General features: G+C 35.1%; 1 non-coding gene across 1 annotated transcript; it reads right to left on the bottom strand.

Annotated features, from left to right (window-relative positions):
- Positions 1–360: 360 nt before the first annotated feature.
- LOC121222739 (small nucleolar RNA R71) lies at positions 361–467 on the bottom strand. Its single transcript, XR_005920110.1, has one exon. It is a non-coding gene; the product is annotated as a small nucleolar RNA R71 (small nucleolar RNA).
- Positions 468–10,388: the final 9,921 nt, after the last annotated feature.

Genomic DNA, 10,388 nt, shown 5'->3' with positions numbered 1-10,388 from the left:
ATCAGACAATATGCTGTGCCACTTTTTAGTGAGTTAAACCAAGGAATTAGAAGGCCATATATTGAAGCAACCCAATTTGAATTGAAGCCAGTGATGTTTCAAATGCTACAAACGGTGGGCCAATTTAGTGGTATGCCCATGGAAGATCCTCATCTCCACCTTCTATTGTTTATGGAGGTGAGTGATTCATTCAAGATAGCAGGTGTGACTGAAGACACATTGAGGTTGAAGTTGTTTTCGTATTCGTTGTGAGATCGAGCACGAGCATGGCTCAATTCATTGCCACTAAGTTCCATATCTACATGACAAGAATTAGCAGAAAGATTTTTGGTTAAGTATTTCTCACCTAGCAAAAACGCTAAGTTAAGGAACGAGATTACAACTTTTCAACAATTGGATGATGAGTCTTTGTATGAGGCTTGTAAGCGATTCAAGGAGTTACTTCGTAAGTGTCCTCATCATGGGATTCCTCATTGTATCCAGTTAGAGACATTTTATAATGGTCTCAATGCACATACAAGATTGATAGTAGATGCTTCCGCGAATGGTGCAATTTTGTCTAAGTCTTATAATGAGACTTATGAGATCATTGAGAGGATCGTGAGTAATAACTATCAATGGACAACAAATCGAACAGTTTTAGGAAGACGTGTAGCCAGAGTTCATAAATTTGACTCCCTCACTTCGTTATCAGCTCAGGTATCGTCTATTTCCTCTATGTTAAAACAGTTAACTGCTAATAGTACTAATAATTTTGTAGCTCAGCCACCAAGCCCGTTTGAAGTAGTTTCCTGTGTGTACTGTGGAGAAGGTCATTCTTTTGAGAATTGTCCATCAAATCCCGAGTCAGTGTACTATGTGGGGAACCAATATCAAAGTAGGAGTGGACAAGGACCCCAGTCCAACTTCTACAATCCTTTATGGCGTAATCATCCTAACTTTTCTTGGAGCAAACAAGGAAATGGACCGAACAATAAATTATTGTAGCAAAGACCCAACCAATATCAAGGGTTTAATCAACAAGCTCCAAAACCACCTCAAGCTAAGGCATCAAACAGTTTGGAGAACTTGTTGAAAGCGTACACTGCAAAGAATGACGCTTTGATCCAAAGCCAAGTAGCAACACTGAAAAATTTGGCAAACCAAATGGGCCAGTTAGCTATTGAGCTACGTAATAGATCGCAAGGAACCTTGCCAAGCGATACTGAGAATCTAAGAAATTTGGGTAAAGAATATATCAAGGCAGTGGCATTGCAAAGTGGTAAAATTCTAGAACCCCGATTGATTGATGTCGAAGATAAGCCCGTTGAGAAGAATCAACCAATTGTTGAAGTTCCTACAATAAAGGAATCAGAATCTGCAAAGTCTGATAAGGTAAACCTTGACTTAGTGAATTCAGATATTTTAACATCTTCTTTGGATGCAAATTTACCTACTCAGAAAAGTTATCCGGTTCAACCGAAAGTTCCATCACCTTTATATCCGCAAAGATTGCAGCAACACATGCAGAAACAAGAGGTGCAATTCAAGAAGTTTCTAGATGTTCTAAAGTAGTTACACATCAATATTCCATTGGTGGAGGCTTTAGAACAAATGCCAAATTATGTGAAGTTTATGAAGGATATATTGTCCAGGAAGAAACGACTGAGTGAGTATGAGACTATTGCCTTGACAAAGGAGTGCAGTGCGTTCCTACAGAACAAACTGCCACCGAAATTGAAAGACCCAAGAAGCTTTACTATACCCTGTAACATTGGTGAATCTTACTGTGGTAAAGCTTTGTATGACTTAGGAGTGAGTATCAACTTGATGCCTAAGTCTATTTTCATGATATTAGGGAGGTGAAGTAAGACCTACAACTGTGACACTTCAGCTAGCGGATCGATCTTTAGCATATCCCGAAGGAAAGATCGATGATGTTTTGGTAAGAGTTGATGAATTTATTTTTCCTACTGATTTTATTGTCTTAGATTTTGAAGCAGAAAAGGAAGTGCCGATCATCCTTGGGAGACCTTTCGTAGCCACAGAAAGAACGTTAATTGATGTGCAGAAAGGAGAACTCACCATGCGAGTTCAAAACGATTAGGTAACCTTTAACATTCTTAAAGGAATGAAATTTCCTGATCCGGTAGAGGAGTGTTCAGTTATGGAAGAGATAGAAACCTTGGTTTCTATGGAAAGCAATTTTGAAGAAGATCCATTGGAGAAAGCCGTAGATCTTGACCCTTTGGAGGATGAAAAAAGTGAAGAAAACATGGCTTTGATGGAGGCCAATCCAGGAAATTTTATTCAATCCACACGGTTTGAACCATTGGAGTTGGAAGTTAGAGAATTTGTGCAACCCAAGTTGTCAATTGAAGAACCACCTAAACTTGAACTAAAGGTACTTCCTTCCCATTTGAAATACATTTATTTAGATGATTGTTCTACTTTGCCTGTGATTATTTCAGCGAAACTGACGAAAGATCAAGAGGAGCAACTAATTACTGTTCTAAAGAAATTTAAGAAAGCAATTGATTGGACCATAGCTGATATTCGAGGTATAACCCCTTCTTTTTATATGCATAAAATCATTTTAGTAGAAGGTGAAAAACTCAAATTGATGGGAAAAGGAGGCTCAATTCTATTATGAAAGAAGTTGTGAGAAAGGAAGTGATCAAATGGTTAGATGCAAGAATCATCTATCCTATTTCAGATAGTTCATGGGTAAGTCCATTGTAGTATGTACCGAAGAAACGTAGAATCAGATTGTGAAAATGAGCGTAACGAGTTAATTCCAATGAAAACTGTTATCGGTTGGAGAATCTGTATTGATTACAAAAAGTTGAACAAAGCCACTTGGAAGGACCATTTTCCGTTACCTTTTATGGATTAGATGTTAGATCGACTGGTAGGTAATGAATTCTATTATTTTTTATATGGCTATTCGGGATGTAACCAGATAGTTGTAGCCCTGGAGGACCAACATAAAACAACCTTTACTTGTCCATACGGTACGTTTGCTTTTAGGCAAATGCCTTTTGGTTTATGCAACGCACCTACAACTTTTCAACGATGCATGATGGCAATATTTACTGATATGGATGAAAATTTTGTTGAGATTTTCATGGATGATTTTTCTATTTTTGGTAACACTTATGATATCTGTTTGAGTAATTTGGCTAAGGTACTAAGAGATACGAAGAGACGAATCTTGTCCTTAATTGGGAAAAATGCCATTTTATGGTCAAAGAAGGGATTGTTTTAGGTCATAAGATCTCAAAAAAAGGAATTGAAGTTGATAAAGCAAAGGTGGACGTAATTGAAAGATTTCCAGCCCCAATAAATGTGAAAGGAGTCAGAAGTTTCTTAGGCCATGCCGGTTTTTATCGAAGGTTTATCAAAGATTTCTCAAAAATTTCTAAACCATTGTGTTTGTTGATAGAGAAAGATACAGTGTTTGATTTCAACAAAGCATGTTTGAAAGCTTTTGAAGATTTAAAGAAGCGGTTAATCTTAGCCCCAATAATCATTACACCTGATTGGAACTCACCTTTTGAGTTGATGTATGATGCAAGTGACTATGCCGTTGGAGCTATGATAGGTCAAAGAAGAAATAAAGTGTTTCACCCTATTTACTATGCAAGTAGAACATTGACGGGAGCCCAATGCAATTATACAATAACTGAAAAGGAACTCTTCGCTATAGTTTTTACTTTTGAAAAATTCCACTCATATCTTATAGGTACCAAAGTTATAGTATTTACTAACCATGCGGCTATTAAATACTTGCTCACGAAGAAAGATGCAAAACCAAGGCTAATTCGTTGGATACTTTTACTCCAAGAATTTAACCTTGAGATCCAATATAGAAAATGTGTTGAAAATCAAATAGCTAATCATTTGTCAAGGTTGGAGAAAGATGAGGTAACTCAGTCATGTGTGCCTATCAACGAGAATTTCCCAGATGAACACTTATTTGAGGTAAATCAAATTCATGAAATACCCTGGTTTGCTGATTTTGCCAATTATCTTACATGTGGAATAATTCCTCGAGAAATGACATACCAACAATGGAAAAAATTCCTTCATGATAGTCGGTATTATCTTTGGGAGGATCCACTTTTGTTTAAACAATGTGCAGTTAATATAATTCGAAAGTGTGTAGCTGAAAGCGAGATTGCTGAGATCTTGTATCATTGCCATTCATCTCCAAGTGGGGGACACTTTGGTGGTTCACGTACTGCAGCAAAGATTTTGCAAGTAGGTTTCTTTTGGCCTACACTATTTAAAGATACTTATGCTTATGTGAAGAACTGTGATAAATGCCAAAGGACTGGAAATATATTAAGGAGGAATGAGATACCCTTGACAAACATTTTGGAGATTGAATTATTTGACGTATGGGGCATTGACTTCTTAGGCCCGTTTCCTTCTTCGTATGGGAACAAATACATTTTAGTTTCTGTGGAATATGTATCCAAGTGGGTTGAAGCTGAAGCATACCCTACAAATGATGCTAAGGTAGTCATGCGATTCCTACATAAGCATGTGTTTACACGATTTGGGACACCAAGAGCTATTATTAGTGATGAAGGTTCTCACTTTGTGAACAAATGGCTTAAGTGGTTGCTTGAAAACTATGATTTTAAGCACAAGATTGCTACTGCCTATCACCTCCAGTCTAATGGGAAAGTTGAAAGAGTGAATTGCGAAATCAAAGGTATCCTTGAAAAGGTAGTACACCCCAGTAGAAAATATTGGTCTCGAAGGCTCAATGATGCATTATGTGCCTATCGAACAACATTTAAGACTCTGTTAGGAATGACTCCTTATCGGTTAGTCTTTGGAAAGGCATGTCATTTGCCATTAAAGTTGGAGAATAATGCTCACTGGGCTTTGAAGCAGTTGAACTTTGATCTTAAGCAATCCGGTGAGAGAAGGATGTTACAACTTGATAAGTTGGAAGAGCCGAGGTTGTTTTCCTATGATAATGCCAAAATGTGTAAAGAAAGATCAAAGAGATGGCATGATAGTCATATACAACTTTGCGAGTTTAAAGAAGGTCAGAAGGTTTTGTTGTTTAATTCAAGGTTGAAGTTATTTCCTGGGAAGCTTAAATACCGAAGGAAAGGACCTTATACTATCTATCGAGTTTATCCTTATGGAGCTATTGAATTATACGACAATTACGGAGGTACATTTAAAGTTAATGGTCAACATCTCAAACACTACTGGGATGGTAAAGTTGAACGAATTGAATCCTCGCTCAAATTAGCAGACCTTTAATTTTTCATGAACTCATTTTGTAAATAAATAAATAATTAGAACTTATTTTCTTAAGTTATTACATTTAATTAATTCTGTCTAAGGAGATTGGAACTTAAGCTGGACCGTTGTGACCCCTCCTACCTTTCTTGAAAATTAATTTAATGTAATTTGTTAAGAATAAATTTTTTAATTAAGACTTAAAATTTTTAAGTTTCGTTTGTTCTGTTTAAATTTTAAATTTTTATGTTAATAAAGGGGGTCAAATTTGGCCCAAGTACTAATCAGTTTTTTTTAGTAAGACACAGTCTAAGTTTGAGACCCAAGACAAAAAAAGGAGGGAAAATTCCATGTCTTGCTGTCACACCCATTGCTTGCTGCCTAAGTAACCCTAATGTAGCTAAATTTTTGCTACATGTTGCTCTAACTTTTCCCTATATAAACCCCTCTCCATTCTACTAATTTTCATATCCCTCAAAGCAATTTGCTTACACCCTAAAAATGTCTAAATCTCCCTTTTGTGTCGTCAACCTCAAATCCCGAAAGAAACCCTAGTTCTCTTCCCTTTTTTTCCGAAATTCTCTATTGCCGCCACAAAGAGATTGCTGAACCACTGCCATTGCTGTCGCACGTCGTCATCGTTGCCGCTGCACCATCCTTGCCATCGCAAGATTTTTACCGTAGCAAGTTCTACCCACTTTGCCGATTTCTCTTTTGTCTTATGCAGAAACTGTGTCGAATTTTCGGGAAAAGATACCATGTCTCACAAAAGAACCAGATCTTCAAAGACTACTCTTAAAAACCCAATTTTGATCGATAAAGAAGTGAAAGAGAGATTTGATTCAATCTTCAAGCATCAACCTATGATGCCAGAAAAAGGGTTTGACTTGAAGAGTAATGATTTGATGTTTGTTCCTATACCGATTAGAAAGAAAATCAATGCTCTCAAGTGGGAATGATTTTGTGATGCTCGTTCATTTCCCGATGATGAACTAGTTCGAGAATTCTATGCTAGTTTGACTACGCAAGATGCTACTGAAGTCATCGTTCGAAAGAAAAAGGTACCTCTTACTTCTAAGTCTATCAATGATTTGTTTAATTTACCTAATGTTGAAGAAGATGAGTACTACCCTATGATGAACAATATCAATTGGGATTTTATTCAACAAGTGCTTGATGTTGTGACAAATTCTAGATCCCAATGGATTATAAAAAAAATATAGGAGTCATTCTTGCCGAAGAGAATACTTAAAACCAGTAGCAAAGGTATGGTTTTATTTCGTTCGCTACAGTTTTATACCTATCTCACATAGTTCCACCATCTCGATGGAATGGATGCTTTTGTTATATGCAATTTTGACAGAAAAATGCATTAATGTTGGGAAATTATCCTAAGGAAAATTCACGATTGTGCTAAAAAGAAGTCAGGAAATGTTTATTTCCCATCATTAATCACTTCACTTTGCTTAAAGGCCCGTGTTAAAACACAAGCAAATCTGAAGGGGCGATATGTTCAATGAGGCATTACAAATTATGATCTTGAAAGATTAGTAGAGAGGGTGCATGAGCTGAATCAAGGCGAGCAAGAAGAGCCAACTAAACCTGATACAGAGGAGTCAACAGATGGAACTGAAACTGAAGCTAATTTAGTTACAGAAACTGAAGAGGAAGAATCTGATAAGGAACCGAATATTCCTGAACCAAGGGTTGAGCCAGAAGAAGAACCAGTCAAGCTAAGTGTTGAACCTAAATATACAACTCCCATGCCGGCTTCTGCAAGTACTTCAAGGAAATCAGAATTGTCAATTTTGATGGATATGTGCAAGTTCATGCACAATCAACAATAAACTCACTGGAAATATGCAAAAATTAGAGATGACTCAATTCGAAATGCTTTTAAGAATATCTCTAATACTTTTGTTCCTGAGTTCCCAAATGCTATCTTTGAGACATGGATGGAAGATACTGACGATGCAAGCAGAGATGGAGCTAAAAAAGACAAGGGGAATGAGTCAGAAAAATAAAAGGGGGGATTCTTGTCCTGTTATTTATTTAATTATTTTTAGGTCCTTAGGAATTTATTTCTTTCATAATTAGGATTTAATTTCTACAAAATAAAACATAGCAAGCATGACCAAACTTAACACTTCTTTAGAAAGACTAAGACTAAGTGATGTGGTAATGGGAATGAACATGTCTAGGATTGGGTTATTAGGGAAGACTTGGTATTTAAGCAGTCTTAATGACTCACCTCTCTTTCTTTACAACCCTACCTGGTGTTCAGTTTTCATTCATTACTTTGTTCTTACAATGAGAACATTGCTTCTTTTTAAGAGGGGGTAAGGTAAATAAATTGCTGAAACTTTTAAAATTTTCAAGTATGTTTTAATCATTTCTTTCATAAGTATGTTTTAATAAATGAATGTTTAGAGATATTTTCTTGTTACTAAGATAGTTTGTTTGCAAGTATGAATGATGATTTTATCTAAGTGAAAGTATGTTATCATGAAGAATGGAATGCTTGTATGATCTTAGCCTTAGTAATGTTTGCCATGAAAACTTAGTTTCTTTTGAGATTAGACATGCATGAAGGTTTATATCTTTAGAATTGACTTAGTAACTTTCTTAAGGCGAAATCCTAGGGGACATAAAAATCTAAAATGATATAGGCACTATTTCTTTGGACCATTTGAGTCTTTTCAAGCCAACCCTATGATATTAGACCTTTGAAACTGTAATTTTAAGCTTAAAGGCCTATTTTTTTTGCAATGAACCTACTTTATAAGCCAATTATCATCTTTTTAAAGTTATCCTAATTTTATGCACCTATCTTAATTAAAGTTGTCTTGGGAATCAACATTTGAAAAATTTTTCATAAAGATGTATGTGCTCATGCTTAAAAAAAAGAGAAGAAAAGTTCGCTCAATCTCTAAAATGGAAAAATGTATGAGCTTGAGTTAAAAATAAGTTTGGGGGTGTTCCAAAGGTTCACTTAAAGAAAAATGTTGTATTACGAGAAAACCAAGACAAAGTTAAAGGTTAAGATGTTTAAAATCGAAATGTCCCATCTCTTAAAATCCCTACCTTTAACCAAGCTCCATTACACCCTTATAGAAGACCTATTGATTTGATGATTATGTCACCTACATTAGTGGAGAGGAAGTCCTAAGTTCAACATATGAAGATCATAAATAAGCCTTGTGATTGTTTGCTTGATTGATAGGAAATTATGTTAAATGAAGAATGTTATCTATGGCTGTGACATACATGCAAACTATGATTCATGTTGGCATATTTTGAAGCTTAGTATAATCTTAAGGAATGTTTGTATATGAATTACTTGTCAAAAAAGAAGATCGATAAGCATGAAATTATTAATGCATGATTATGGGTCAAAGATTGATGCTGCTTACACAATTAGCAATTTTGCCTTAGCAAGACCTTTTGCTGTGCATAAACATTACTTGGGACAAACAATGATTTAAGTTTGGGGGTGTGTAAACGGAAAAATATATAGGATTTTTCCTATGTAATTTATCACCTTTTTACTTAAATCCGTTGTTAAACTAAGTAATTGTTTAATTAATTAATGAAATATGTGAAAATATGAAATCAGGACATAGAAATTATTAAAATGTGATTTTATGCTTTATTATATAGTTTTCATGCAATAAATGGCTTATTTTATATTAATTTGAATATATTATATTTTTTAAGACATAAAGTGGGCCATGCATGATTAAATTAAAGAAAAAATATAAAATTATATTTAATAATTCATTTTAAAAATACTTCATTAATAATTTTGGTTTTAATTAATTAATTAAATTGGATAAATTTTATTCTTTGGACCTCTAACTTGTTGATTTATTCTGGACAGGTCTGATAGCTTTACTGGATTACAAAACCATCCAAATTGGAGACCAAGTCAACCCAAAATTCGACTGCACATGGCTGTCCATAAACCACTCTTTGGTTTAATTGCACAATGTCCTTGAAGAGTTGAAGAAATTAGAGATTTACCTGAAGATTTGTATTTGACCGAGTCTCAGTCCTGAGTTGTTGTGGTACTCAAATTGACCAAAAATCAAGGAAAAATCAGATCAACTTGCTCAATTTATGGCCGGCCACCCATGGAAGATGCTTCAAAAGATGAAAACTCCTATTTTTAGCAAACTATCCCCCTCTCCTCACCTATAAATAAGACCCTCTCATTCATTCATTCATCATCCCTCAATCATTCTCATCAAGCGTCATTCTCTCTTTTCTCCAAATTCTCTTAGCCTTCTCCATTCCCACGCCTAACATCATCTCTTCATAGAGATTTTACCAATTAAGCCTCTTAAAGAACCCTTGGTCGGCCACCTTGGAGAGCCATCAGCAAAGGAGCAAAGCAAAGGAACGAAGGAGCCTCGTCAGTGAAAGTCTTGGGTGACAGCCACTCTGTATTAGGTTTAATCTTTCTTTTCTATAATTTAATATAAAGATGTTTGCTATGTGTTCTTTGTTCTTGTTTACAACAATGTTGCTTAATTTTATTTACGCTAGGATGATTTCTTTGATTAAATAATATTTATTTGATTCATGCTTATAATGTTTGTGTCTTAATCGATCATGTTTTCAATTAAAATGAAGTCTGTATTTCGTTCATACGTGATTCAAATGCACCTGAATTAGCTGAGCGATCCTAACTAGACGACGGCTAATGGATGCATAATTGAAATGTGCATGCTCAATTTGGATTCTAACCCGATTAAATTGTAGGTTGCATAGTTTTTAGATTTGTATGATTAAATTGTTTCAAACCTGACACGTCCCTGTTACCTCACACGAATGCTAAGAAACCCTTAGTAAATAAGGATCAATAAAATGCGTATTTACTAAGTAAATGATTTCGAAAGGACCTAATATGTGGTTTCCAAACTCATGAAAGATCGAGTTGCATTGGAATGTTTTTCCGAATGTTATTAAGCATGTTGATAATAAATTGAGTTTAATTAAAATAATTGTCCTAGTTTATTTATGTTATAATTGTTGCAAATTGTGTTTAATATTACTAAAATCTATTTCATTCATATAGTTTGCATACTTAGGATAATTTGCATTAGGGATCATTGCATTTAGTTTAATATATTTTAATC

This window comes from Gossypium hirsutum, chromosome D10 (assembly GCF_007990345.1).
Source record: "Gossypium hirsutum isolate 1008001.06 chromosome D10, Gossypium_hirsutum_v2.1, whole genome shotgun sequence".
Lineage (NCBI taxonomy): Eukaryota > Viridiplantae > Streptophyta > Magnoliopsida > Malvales > Malvaceae > Gossypium > Gossypium hirsutum.
This window is presented reverse-complemented; position numbering and strand designations above follow the sequence as displayed.